This window comes from Lepidochelys kempii, chromosome 4 (genome assembly GCF_965140285.1).
Source record: "Lepidochelys kempii isolate rLepKem1 chromosome 4, rLepKem1.hap1, whole genome shotgun sequence".
Taxonomy (NCBI): Eukaryota; Metazoa; Chordata; order Testudines; family Cheloniidae; genus Lepidochelys; species Lepidochelys kempii.
Window position 1 is genome coordinate 76290879 of NC_136383.1, and position 14684 is coordinate 76305562.

Consider the following 14684-nt stretch of genomic DNA (forward strand, 5'->3'; position numbering starts at 1 on the left):
TTACATTTATACATGAAAAGTAAACACAAACCTCAAGACAATGGTACTATGTGATATTTCGAATGATTTGAATATATGAAGAATAAATCTTAAATCACTTTATAAAACTTTTAACTTTTACGGCCAGATTCACTGGTAACTTCTGGCTGATCTTATGTAACTGTAGAGAAATCCAAAGCAAACAGAGCATACACATCTTTTAAGATATATTTATGTCTGCTTTCTATCTCTAGAGCAGAACAAAGGCACAGTCCCCAAATTACCCACCCCCTTCTTCCCTTTCTGGGTATCGCTTCCCTTCCCTTCCAGTTGTCACCTATTTGATTTCCCCACTGATGTGCTAAGATTTCCCCAAGAGATTCCAAACTCAGGAGTTAGGCATTGGTTCCAGGCTGTATGAGTTGGAGTAAGTCAGCCAGGAATAGCAGTTCTTGGTAACCCTGGATGAAAGCAGAGGCAGAGAGACAGGCTTTTCTCAAATCCAGTGTTGGCTGGAGGAGGTCAGTAGAGGATTTCTGAGCAAGTAGAGCATCTGGGTGCTGCATGTTCCTATCGCTGCTCAAGGAAACAAGACTTTGTGTATATTTCTGCTATATGTGTAGACACCAAGGAATACCCTGGCTCTACATCAGCGATTACTCCTCCAAACAGAATTACCCTACAAAGCTCAAAACTTTATCTTTCCCCTGTGCCAAGTGGGTAACTTTATGTAATTCAAAAACTTCATATGTATGTCGTTTGTATCTATAAATCAAGTATGCCTAAATGTCTAAATACAGTCACAGTAATGCACCTAGAATTCACTGGAGGTGCAAAATTAAATGCTTGGCTGAGGCACTTGAAAAAATTTGGCCCAAAAGATAGAGGTAAAACGCTATGCTGCAAGACTTCACTGGGTGGTATTCTATGTATTTTCACAAAAGGAAAGAAAAGAAAGCTCACACAAATGACTGGGAGCTAGATTTTAAAGGTATTTAGATGCCTAGAGATGTAGACAGGTGCCTATACACTTTTGAAAATCCCACAGGGCTCTTAACTCCCACTGAAATAGTACATCTCTTAGTTATTAACATTAAACAATGGATAATAATTGAGATTAATGAATAAACATGATTGCCAGTATTTCCACCGAAGTGCTCTATACATTTGCTGAGTAATCAGAGATTTGTTTATAGTTAAAATGTTGAAATATCACTAATAATAAATTATATGTTCTGTTTTAACAGGTGAATGTTCCATTTTAAGGGTCTGCCAAAGGTGGGAAGGTCTTTCAAAAGGTAAGGACCTTTTCAGAAATACTATATTAAAATGATCATGCCTTCTGACGTATCTGTTAGAAAAGAAACTGAAAAATGTTAATTCTGCATTGACTATAAGACTGATAGTTTTGTAGACCCAAAACAAAGAATATGTAGTATTCATTATCATAGGCTTTGGCTTGGTGTTAGTTGTGCTGTGTTGAAAATAAAGAACAAGCTGTCATTCTTCTTTTCTTAGTAAGAATAATGAATTAACTTGATAGATTCCGAAAAAAGTACTTGCTGAATGGAAGTAAAATATAGACATCATGTAGCAGTTTGATGACACTTGTTTTTGTGTGAGATTAAATAGGTAGTAAAGAAAACTACTAGGGACAATAAAATGTTCATGGTTTTGAGCAAGAAGTTTTTTGTGGAATGTTGCGAGCTGCTGATTTTATTTGTTTGTTTGTTTAAAATGTGACTCTCATTCAGAAAAGGAAGACATAGAGACGTAAATCACCTGTCTTACTTTTACTATGCCATTGAGAAATACCATGCGTTGGCCTTACTGTTGTACTTGCCCTTTCTCTTTTCCCTCTCCTCCACTTCCCCCCCCACACCTCGCTCTCTCTCTCTCTCTTTCTCGATATTATTCAAACATTTAAAGTATAAGGCATTTGTGGATGATTTTGATTCCAAAAGTTCTATTTCACGTTGAGAATTCTTTAAATTTGGACAAAATATTTAAAACTGAGGAAAATCACCTGGAAATCACTCCTTATCCTGCCTAAATTCTTTGTTGTGGTTCTTCATGATTTTGGTGTGATCATTTCTCTTCTGGCAGTAGGTGATTAATTCCTTGAATTGGCAATATACAGGTATAGCGGTCAAGAAAATGGTGTCATAGAGACTTTACTGATGATCTTCCCAGCCTCCCCAAGGTACTAGTGCTTGGGACAGCATTTTCTTCTGATTGGATATCATTTAGCCAGGGAAGACAATTAAAGGGATTGTGGTCCATATTAAACTCTCTCCCTGAAACAAAATTGTTGACCAGAGAGAGACAGAGTAAGATCAACAATCTGACTTCTTGATCACCTCAGGCCCACAAAATGTAGCAGTTGAGAAGAAGCTGAAGTCTCTTCTGTTAACCAACAGTTTATCAATAATGTGAGAGGCAGAAATCCCCCTTAACTAGCTCTACAAGTCTCTGAAGCAGAGCAGGAGAGTGCTGTAGAAAGATCAGCCTGTTCTGTAGTCACTATCCTGCTTGCACAGCCATCTGGGCCTTGTGCTACCTGAAAAGAAACTGATTTCTGTTGCATCCTTAAATAAGTGGCTTCTTGTGTAATGAAGAAATAAATAATTCTAAAAATTGCATTGGTACAGGTTCCTGGCCTGGACGGGTCTCCTAGTTCTGTATTATTATTTGATCATGCTCTTTTGTTGTGTATGTCTCTTTCTTGATCAGATTCCACTCTCCCAATCTCATATATTGACTAGACCTCATCCTGGTGCTTGTTTGCATGTTTGCAATGGTTTAGATTAATCAGAATTTCAGATCTGCTATAACTGAGTGATTTCAAAATTCTCAAAGTGTGTTATAACTAATGAAAATGAAAATGCACAATTGGAAATTCTGGAGAAAATCATAGTAATACAAGTGGGCTCATTTTTGTGCTGTGTGCCAGAGTCTTCCCTCCTCTTCCCCCCAGGTCTTTTCACTATATAGAAATATATTTCTTTTCCTTCTCAGATACTACAAATAGGCTTTGGTCTTGCTAGGAATTTAAACACAATATTGGCTGAGATGCTAAAAAAAGTCAAAGAAACAAAGAAAGTAGCTTAGAAGTGATAAATGAGACTTTAGTTCCCTTTAAAGAAAGAGAGTGCTGTAGTTTAAGAGGGATCCTATCTGACATTATTGAAGATGAAAAGGACATTAAAGGATATGTGGTAACAGGTTGAGAAAATGCATGGCACCATTCTGACAAGCCTAGCTAACCACAAAAAGAAATCTATTCAATGTAGGTAGTTCAGAAAAACAAAAACAAAAACAAAAAACTAATGACACTGTAATCCTCTTGAAAACTTGTATTGCTTATTAAAAAAGCCAGTCCAGTAAGATTTTAGTCTTGCAGTATTAGTTAATATTTTATTGTGAGATAATTATGTTTCTCTTTCTTTTAATATAATGGTGACTGCACACTTTGACTGCAGTTGAGAAAACATACTGTACATTATAAATTATTTCAGTCAGGACCAAATAATCGATGCCAGTCCTTGCTGTTGTACATATCTGAGGCATTATATCATGACAAAACTGCTTCCCAAGTGTACAATATCTATTTATTTTTTCAGTTTAGATTGTGAATTAAAATTATTTCTATAAAAACATATGGTCCTCAAACATAAAAGAACAGATATGCATCCTGTTACAAACAATATTTACAGAATGAAAACAGGTTTTCAAAATTCCCATAAGAATACCTCAAAATATAAATATGTATATTTACGCTACATGTATTTGGCGGGAATTTGACCAATTTACTGTATTTCGTGGACCTAAGGTGTGATAATATAAATGTTTGGGAAATATATGACTGTTTATTTGAATAGTTATATAAATATGTATTTCTTGCAACAAACTTTCAAGCTTCACTGCCAAACTTACTGTATTGAGACTGACATTGAAGTATACTCTACTTCTGGGTTTTTTTGATCTTGGCAATTTAAAAAAAATATTTTTAAAATGGAAGAATAGATTTTTATGGTTCTTCAGCCATTAAAAAATAAAAATAGGCAGGTCTCTGTCCTCAGAACCTCACAATGTAGGGGCTAGATTGAACCCAGCCCTATATAGAAATGCAAAGGGATAATGGGAGGAAAAATGAAAGAAGTTTCCCCACCAGCCATGTAGGTGCTTGTGAGATAGCTAAGCACAATCTTGGCACTTGCTTTCTCCTTGAACAAAGATGCTAGTGCTGAGAACAGTGATAGAAACCCCAATAAAGGAGGGGTTAGGGAGGTCAAGTATGTAGTGGTCATGGCCCTGCACGTTCCTTCACACCAGCCTGCCCAGCAGAGCTTGGTACACTTGGGAGCGCAAACCACACTCACTGAAAGGTCGTTACAGCAGTCTTCTTTTCTGAACACTCCTTCAACACTTCTGGGGGCATTTATTACCAGGAGGTAATGCTAAGGCAAATGGTTGATTCACCAAGTAAATGAGACAGTTATAACTGCAACAAAGCAATATCAGTTCTATGGAATAAGCCAGAGTCTTCTCCAAGAAAATTTTACTGGCTTTCTCTACCTGCACTTCGTTTGCATGGGGGAGTTTGGATAAGCACAGGGAGAGGAGGCTAGCCCATCACTATTATAACTATTTCCATGACTATAGCAGCTTGGATAAAGAGTAAAACAAATAAAAAGTTTTCAAAAATCTTTATCTTTATTTTTTAAACATTCAGTGGAAATTTCTAAAATCAAATACATTTCAACAATCTCTATTGCTGGTTGAAAATACAAAACAATGCAGTGGGTTATTATCACAGTGTAAATTTCCAATGAGAAATTTTATCAAGGAATCCAAATTTGAATAATTTTGACTAGTTCTACCTATGTCCAATACTTCTCAGGGCAGGAAAGAGTTGCACACTGGTAACCACTTTATTGCTGGTTTAAGTGCATTAGGCCAATATCCTACATCCTCTGCTAAAATTTATGACAGAAGGTCAAAGGACTCACACAGCTCAGACATGTTCACCTTGTTGAGGTTCCTTGGAAGGGGGTAAAGAGTTTGCTGAGGAAGCTGAGGGTGAAGCTTTTAAATCTGAGGACCTGCAATAAAGAAAGTTTTACAGTTCCGGGGTGATTTCTTGCATCCCCTCCCCATGGCAACAGGACCCCTCAGGCAACAATGCTGCCATTGTCTTCACTACCTCTGTCTGGACAAACAGCCTCTGCCCCGCATCGTAACAGATACAAGGAACAAGTTAGTTCATAAAAGACTACTTTCGTGAGTGACTAAAAGTTACAAAATCAGGTAAACAAGAAAAACAGAACAGATGTTACATAAATTTGTAAACTTACCAGCATGCCTGCATACAAAAATACCCATTCTTATTCTTGTCTGTAGCTGTATTCATCATTAAAAAGTGTTGTTCATTGCCCGAAGAAACTTTATATTGAAGCCTTCAAACAGCATTCTTGTTAGTAAAATCTGATGGAAGTGCAAATATGGGAAAATGCAATAAATATTTATTTATGCCATGAATCATTGCCAAAGTTTCTGTACCCTAAAGGCACATATATTGCATACAAGAGTATTTGAGTTACTTATGATTTCTTCTCTGTGCATTTGCAAGAAATATTAAAGCAAAGATATGCCATACACTTTATTTAAAACCTCATTTGTCAAGTTGGTGTGTTTGAAGTAGAAAATATACCATTTTAAACACACTTGTTTTGGGCTATATGAGTTATTCTATTTCTACAAGTTAGGAACAGTAGCTAGGGTGGGTAGAGCTAAAGGGTCAGTGTGATTTGGGAATTCAAAGAGATTGGAGCGCTTGAGAGATTTTTAGAAGCACCTATTTGGCTTAGGAGCCTAAGTTCCTTTGAAATTCAAGGATATGTAAATGACTGGAGAATAGCAAAACTAATGCCTGTATTTAAGAATGAAGTGGGGGAAAAAAGATCTGGGCAACTACAGACCAATTATTCTGACATCAATAGGCTTTAGAACTAATTTTGAAAGAAAGACTAAAGACATGGAGGTAAACGCAAAATGAGATAAAAGGCTACATGGGTTAACCAAAGGTATATTTTGCCAGACTAACCTCATATCTTTCTTTGATAAGATAACTGATATTTCCTGACAAAGGAAATGCAGTCAATCTAATCTATCTGGACATCAGTAAAGCATTTGATATAATATCATGTGGGAAATTATTAGGTAAAATTGAGAAGATGTGGATTAGTATAAGGATTATAAGGTGGATATGGAACTGGCTAAAGGAGAAAGAAATGACAACATGAGCCATGACAACTTGTTAAAGGTGAAATGAAAGGAGAACTGTTGGGATGTAGGGGGGCTTACTAGTGGAGTTCCTCAAGAATTGGTCTTTCAACTGACTTTATTTAATGTTTTCATTAATGATCTTGGAACAAAATTTAGGAGTGTGCAAATGAAATTTGCTAATGGCACAAAGGTGAGAGGCATGTCAATACAGGGAAGGACCAGAATGTCGTACAGGAAGAATGCGATAATGTTAAGGACTGGATTAATAGAAATGAATGGAATTTAATACTATAAAGTGTCTGCACTGAGGGACTAATACAAATTTCTGCTATAAACTGGTTGCTCATCAGTTGGAAATAGAGGAGGAGAAAGACCTGAGTGTATTAGTCGATCATAGAATTATTATTAGACACCAGTGTGTTGTGGCCATGAAAAAGATAAATACATCTTAGGGTGCATCAGGTGAGGCATTCCCAGTAGAGATAGGGAAGTATTAATGCCATTGTACAAGGCACTGATAAGATCTCATCTGTGTACAATTCTGGAACCCATGTTCAAGTTGGATGAATTCATACTGGAAGAGGTGCAGAGAAGGACTGCTAAGATTATCAAAAAATGGAGAGCCTATTTTATGAGATGAGACAAAGGATATGTCTACACTGCAATTGGAAGTGTGATTGCATCTCACGTAGACATACCCATACTAGCTATAATCTAGTTAGCGTGACTAAAAATAGCAGTGAAGATGTGTGATAACAGGAGACTAGATTGATGACTCAGGAGGTCCCTTCTAGTCCTGTGTTGTATGTTCCTATATACTTCACCATTTTTGAAAAATTTACCAACAGATCAATCTGACTTGATGTCATGGACATACCTAAGAAGCAATAATCCCTCAACAAACAAAATACTTGTATTCCCCATTTGCCTGAATTGATTTTCATGCCAATAGTAGTAAAAAAATAAAATAAAAATAAATAGGTTATGTGATATACTTATATTCTGATATGCTGGTAAGCAGCTGGTTGATACCATTTTGAGATGCCATTCTGGCGGGTCAGTAGATGATGAAGAAAAAAGGAAGGGAAGAGTGTTAAAAACAAATTAAGAAGAAGAAATTACCCACATCAAATGCCAACCATAAAAGCAGATAGAAGAAAACTGAAGAATAAGGAATAAGCATTCTCTGTTTTTTCATAGTCTTTATAAATACCTTGAGCATAATGAGTCTATGAGGGGAGGGGAAGCATTTAAAGCAAACCATACTTGGTTCAATTGCTTACAATATTCAAGAAATCATTAATGTGTGAGGAGCTTAGTTTAAAATAGGTTGTGAAAGGGGGACTTCTAGAGGTTATATGTGTTGAGGGTTAAAGAAAATGGCCCTAAATCAGGTTGAGTACTCATTTCAAACTGCCGAACACTTTCTGAGATCTGTCACCATCCAGGATAGGCTGCAAGGAGAGTACACCAAAGAGGCTCATGCTACACCAGGGTGTCTGCAGTCCCACAAACGTCTCAGATCTTGCATCAAGATCTCTTTTTGGCGTTTCTGCTCTAGCATATGTCACTACTAACCAATCTAGTGGATAACCAGTGAGGCAGTCTCAACAAGGCATTTGCAATTTATTTTGCTTTGACTTTTATATCACAACATTTAATGCTTAGATCAAACTAATAGAAAGCACCCTAAATGTATGATTATCAGTAAGTTTTTCCTGCACTCTTGGTGACTTCTGTTCTTCATGTAAATTTGTAAATATAGTTCAGCAACAGTGTTTATTGTACTGTTAAGCAGAGGATTATCAGAATAGTCGTGACCATTCATGTTAAGTGGCTTGTAAATTATCAATGTGCTGTTTATGAGCAGTGATATACTATATATTGAATCTATGCAAGCCACTGAGAGATTTAGGTAATCTAATATATTCCCCTACCATTGCAAAATTGGCTCGTATAGTGTACTTTTTCTGTGCTTTGACTAGTTTTAAATGAGTAGAGTGATGGAACTGGCACCTTTTACTTTGAAGAGATTACTCCACAGTCTTATGAGATTTCATAGTTAAGAACAAAAAGAAAAGGAGTACTTGTGGCACTTTAGAGACTAACCAATTTATTTGAGCATAAGCTTTCCTGAGCTACAGCTCACATCATCGGATGCATAAAGAACATTTTTCTAATGTTCCACCTAAATTTTCATGAACTTAATTTAATCTCATTACTCCTATTTATATGATCCTTGTCTTCTATGACACTATTCTCCCTTCGTGGTATTCACGCCCTTCAAATACTTCTTATTGAAGTATTATCTGTACAAGCCAATTACATAAAATTTTCTCAGCCTTGACTAGTTAAAAGAACAAAAAAAAAATCTAACCAGCGCTTCAATTGTTTTATATTTGGCTCGCTGATTTTTCTCCAGTTTAACATCATCCTGGTATTGAGGTACTGAGAACTGGGCAAATTATTGTAGGTATGTCTTTAGAAAGAGACTGTCACTTCTCTGGACCTTGATATGAAGCTTCTTTGTATGCAAATCAAAATTACTGTATATTTGTCTGCTTTAATAGTGCAGAGCTCCCTCCAGGAGTCTGCCATGCATCTTAATCGTAGGAAATACCACTGTAGCAATTAGAGTGCTGTCAATAGCGTGTTTGTATATTCAGGACGCTCTGAATGAACCAAACCTCATCTGATGCTTTTCACGCTGTCCCCCTGGGCCATAGGCGACTTTGGGGTATATTTATTTGTACAAAGTGCTGCCTCTGACAAATCAGTCTTCAGGCTGTGTTTGCTGCTGGGTTTGTCAGCAGCCATTTGCCGCAAGTGGTCAGTGAGGTTGTTTGAGGTTGTTTCCACAGCACTGTGGGGCTTCCAAAGTGTAGTGGGCTGTCCCGAACCAGGATGTTCTTCTACACTGAGCCCAGGAGATGGGGGGTGAGGCTGATTCCAGGGTTGAGTGTTCTCTGCAACAGACAGAGGTTGGAGGGACAGGTGGCACAGGTGATTTCCTGCCAAATTGTCCATCTCAGAGTATACTTGAGGGGGACGGGACTGAGCCTTGTGGGGTAACAAATAGGCCAGGGCCAGGAACGGGAGTCCCAAAATCTATATCAGACACATCTGGAGGGTGCTCCCCTACTAGGGACACTAATGATGTTGCACAGCTGCTGCAAGCTAATCTGCAGTTGTTGCGACAACTTCAGGCATCTGTGCGTGACGCGTCTGGCCTAGGGTTGCCAGGTGTCCGGTTTTTGACTGGAAAGTCAGCTCAAAAAGGGACCCTGGCGGCTCTGGTCAGCACCACTGACCGGGACATTAAAAGTGCAGTCGGCAATGCAGAGGGGTTAAGGCAGGCTCCCTGCCTACTGTGGTTCCACGTGGCTCTTGGAAGCAGCGGCATGTCCCCGCTCCGGCTCCTATGTGTAGGGCAGCCAGGGAACTCTGCACGCTGCCCCCACCCCAAGCGCCGGCTCCGCAGGTCCCATCGGCTGGGAACCTGCCTCAGTCTGGAGCCCCCTGGAGCCTCCAGCCCTTCTGTACCCCAAACCCCTTATCCCTGTCCCCACCCCAGAGTCTGCACCCACAGCTGGAGCCCACACCCCCTCTCACATCCCAACCCACTGCCTCAGCCTGGAGCCCCCTCCTGCACCTCCTCAGCCCGAGCCCCCACCTGAACTCCTCATTTCTGGCCCCACCCTGGAGCCCGCACCCCCAGTGGGAGCCTTTACCCAGTCCTTCACCCCAAAGCCCTAGCCAGCCTGGTGAAAATGAGCGAGTAAGTGAGTGTGCGGAGAGCGAGCAATAGAGGGAGGGGGGATGGAGTGAGTGGTGGGCGGAGCCTCTGAGAAGGGGTGGGGCAGGGCGTCGGAGTCGGGGCATGGCAGGGGGCGGAGCAAGGGCGTTCGGTGTTGTGAGAGTAGAAAGATGGCAACCCTAGTCTGGCCCGTGTTCCAGGGGAGGCCCAGCATGGGCATGACTTTGGGAGTCAGGAGACAGGAAGGTGGGGCAGATCCCCCACATGGGTGTGGGGGGGACATGGTGTGGTGAAAACCCCATGGCACATTTCAACTCATCAGTCTTTAAGACATATAACCTCCTGGGATAGAGTTGAGCTTCCTGGGGGGGGAGGTGCTGGGGGGGATCAGGACGCCGAAGATGCCCCATCAGTCAGTCCTGAGCATGGTTATGCTGAGGTGGGTGACCCAATGGAAGTTCACTTGCTCAGTATGACTAAGGATAAAATCCTGAGAGGGGAATAAGTGGACATATTATCACTCTTGCACAGGGAGGCGTTGAGAGAAAGCAAGCTGGGACAGAGCAAACAGAATAAGGAGTTGACTAAGCAGCCACGGGTCCCTAGAATGTGAGAAATTGAGAGGTTGCCTTCCTTATTTATGCAGGTGTTATAATTCAGACTTACCCAGAGAGAAGACCTGGCTTGTTTAAGGGTATGTCTACACTATGGAATAAGGTCAAATTTATAGAAGTCGTTTTCTTAGAAATTGGTTTTATATATTCGAGTGTGTGTGTCCCCACAGAAAATGCTCTAAGTGCATTAAGTGCATTAACTCGGCGGAGTGCTTCCACAGTACCGAGGCTAGAGTCGACTTCCAGAGTGTTGCACTGTGGGTAGCTATCCCACAGTTCCCGCAGTCTCCGCTGCCCATTGGAATTCTGGGTTGAGATCCCAATGCCTGATAGGGCTAAAACATTGTCGCGGGTGGTTCTGGGTACATATCGTCAGGCCCCCCTTCACTCCCTCCCTCCGTGAAAGCAAGGGCAGACAATCGTTTCGCGCCTTTTTTCCTGAGTTACCTGTGCAGATGCCATACCACGGCAAGCAAGGAGCCCGCTCAGGTAACCGTCACCGTATGTCTCCTGGGTGCTGGCAGACGCGGTATGGCATTGCTACACAGTAGCAGCAACCCATTGCCTTCTGGCAGCAGATGGTGCAATATGACTGGTAGCCATCATCGTCGTGTCCGAGGTGCTCCTGGCCACGTCGGCTGGGAGCGCCTGGGCAGACATGGGCGCAGGGACTAAATTTGGAGTGACTTGACCAGATCATTCTCTTTAGTCCTGCAGTCAGTCCTATTGAACCATCTTATGGTGAGCAGGCAGGCGATACGGATTGCTACCAGACCTACTGTACTATCTTCTGCCAGGCAGGCAAGAGATAAGGATGGCTAGCAGTCCTACTGCACCGTCTTCTGCCGAGAAGCCATGAGGTGTGGATGGCTTGCAGTCCTTCTGCACCATCTGCTGCCAGCCAAAGATGTAAAAGATAGATGGAGTGGATCAAAACAAGAAATAGACCAGATTTGTTTGTACTCATTTGCCTCCTCCCCCGTCTAGGGGACTCATTCCTCTAGGTCACACTGCAGTCACTCACAGAGAAGGTGCAGCGAGGTAAATCTAGCCATGTATCAATCAGAGGCCAGACTAACCTCCTTGTTCCAATAAGAACAATAACTTAGGTGCACCATTTCTTATTGGAACCCTCCATGAAGTCCTGCCTGAAATACTCCTTGATGTAAAGCCACCCCCTTTGTTGCTTTTAGCTCCCTGAAGCCAACCCTGTAAGCCGTGTCGTCACTCGCCCTTCCCTCCATCAGAGCAACGGCAGACAATCGTTCCGTGCCTTTTTTCTGTGCGGGCGCCATATCAAGGCAAGCATGGAGGCCGCTCGGCTCACTTTGGAAATTAGAAGCACATTAAACACCACACGCATTATACAGCAGTATATGCAGCACCAGAACCTGGCAAAGCGATACCGGGCGAGGAGGCAACGTCAGCGCGGTCACGTGAGTGATTAGCACATGGACACAGATTTCTCTGAAAGCCTGGGCCCTGCCAATGCAAGCATCATGGTGCTAATGGGGCAGGTTCATGCTGTGGAACGCCGATTCTGGGCTCGGGAAACAAGCACAGACTGATGGGACCACATAGTGTTGCAGGTCTGGGACGATTCCCAGTGGCTGCGAAACTTTCGCACGCATAAGGGCACTTTCATGGAACTTTGTGACTTGCTTTCCCCTGCCCTGAAGCGCATGAATACCAAGATGAGAGCAGCCCTCACAGTTGAGAAGCGAGTGGCGATAGCCCTGTGGAAGCTTGCAATGCCAGACAGCTACCGGTCAGTTGGGAATCAATTTGGAGTGGGCAAATCTACTGTTGGGGCTGCTGTGATGCCAGTAGCCCACGCAATCAAAGATCTGCTGATATCAAGGGTAGTGACCCTGGGAAATGTGCAGGTCATAGTGGATGGCTTTGCTGCAATGGGATTCCCTAACTGTGGTGGGGCCATAGACGGAACCCATATCCCTATCTTGGCACCGGAGCACCAAGCTGGCGAGTACATAAACTGCAAGGTGTACTTTTCAATAGTGCTGCAAGCTCTGGTGGATCACAAGGGACGTTTCACCAACATCAATGTGGGATGGCCGGGAAAGGTACATGACGCTCGCATCTTCAGGAACTCTGGTCTGTTTCAAAAGCTGCAGGAAGGGACTTTATTCCCAGACCAGAAAATAACCTTTGGGGATGTTGAAATGCCTATATGTATCCTTGGGGACCCAGCCTACCCCTTAATGCCACGCTCATGAAGCCATACACAGGCTCATGGCCTGTTCCTTCCACTGCAAATTCAGGAGGAGCACGAGTCACATAATATTTGCTGGGCATTTAATAACAATGGTTATTTCCACAGTCCATGTAGATTCAAGCATGCGTGCGAGATACACTTTGGGACCCATTCAGCCCATTTTTGCCAGAGGAGTAGGGGATAATTGAAAGGGGAAAACAGGATTGGGGGTTGGTGGAGTGTGAATTCCAGGTTTGGCTCAGTGGAAGAAGGTCATGGAGTGCAGAACACAAGCAGGGTAGGGGGGCAAACAGGGGGCGGTCCAACGGGATTTCCTATGGGATTACCTGGCATATTTGTATGTGTGTGGGGCGGGTTAACTCTGATTTCGGATCCCCTTTTTTGGGAGTAGCACCCATGTAAGATAAAAAAAAATCAATTACCTATAGGGAACCTAATGATTCCCCCCCCCCCAGGTTTGCTTCCCCACAACACTTCAAGGGAATATCGAGTAATACATCACCTTTCATACCCACGAGGAGGCTCCGTTAACAGTACAATAAACCAGGTGGCCCGGCAAAACATTTGGGTACCTCTTGCAGAAGATGAGACAGAGGGCTCTTCCACTACATTAGCATACCTGGGTATCGAGTGTAAGCACGGGCGGGCATATTACAGCTCTCTCCCAATAAAACTATGTGTTTCTGGTATGACAGTATGGCAGGCCAAACTTCCAGCTCCCATAGGGCTATGAAGTTAGTGAGGGAATTTGTGTCACAGTGTTTGAGCTTTAACATCTCTTTTCCTTCCAAGCATGTGCCCACAGTTGGATGATAGCATCGCGGATGCCCTGTCTCGTTTGCAGTTCAACAGAGTGCAGGGGCCTGCACCAGGAGCTAGTGACTAAGTCAAGTAGATGCCACTTGTGCTATGGAGCTGTGGCATATGAAGATCCGGGATGCTGGTCACCTATAAGATCCATCAGGAAGGGGCGGGTATTGCAGTACATGGTATTGGCAACCCAGCTGTGGAAGTCCTTGACAATCCTTTCATAGTGCAAAGGAAAACTGAGTTCATTTGGGGGAAGGGGAATTCACCTATCAAACTTGGGGGGTAACATGTTTTTCGGATGCTATACAAAAGGCCATTGGTAGATGTCTGGGACCCCGACTAGGTGTGTGGGGGAGGCAGCCAAGCTAATTTCTGGCACCTCCTTGAGGCGGATATCCAGTGCAGGTACTCCACAGGGAAGTCCAGTATCAGAGGGGTAGCCATGTTAGTCTGTATCCACAAAAACAACGAGGAGTCCGGTGGCATCTTAAAGAGTAACAGATTTATTTGGGCATAAGCTTTCATGGGTAAAAAACCCACTTCTTCAATCTGAAGAAGTGGGTTTTAGATTGAAGAAGTGGGTTTTTTACCCCGAAAGCTTATGCTCAAATAAATCCCTTACTCTTTAAGGTACCACCGGACTCTTCATTCTCCTTAGGGAAGGCATCCAGTGACCAGATAAATGGCCTGGTAAAGGACTTAAAAAGGAGGTGCTGGTTAAAGGAACGGAATGGTGTGGAGTTTGGGCCTCCTATGGTTGGAACGGCAGGGAGCCAGCCCCCCTTTCTTATAGCCCACCTCACTCCTCCTATGAGGGGGAGTGGGATGATGGTAAGGTCCTGGCAATGGATTTGCTGGAGGGACCTGGATAGAAAAAGAGGGGGAGCTGGTAAAAGCTCCTCAGAAATGACGAGATCTCAGCAATGGATTTGCTGAAGGACTTGGATGGAAAAGAGGGGGAGCTGGTGGAAGCATAAACTGGGGTTACCTGCACTGTACA

The 14684-nt window shown here is 42.5% G+C and overlaps 1 protein-coding gene across 21 annotated transcripts in view; it reads left to right on the top strand.

The window, feature by feature from the left end:
• Positions 1-14684, top strand: part of TENM3 (teneurin transmembrane protein 3) — a 2191633-nt gene that overhangs the window by 331355 nt on the left and 1845594 nt on the right. For all 21 annotated transcript variants that reach the window (XM_073341694.1, XM_073341703.1, XM_073341702.1 and 18 more), the window contains exon 3: positions 1227-1277. The gene's annotated coding sequence lies outside the window, so the exon portion shown is untranslated. The remainder of the gene's footprint in view (positions 1-1226; positions 1278-14684) is intronic.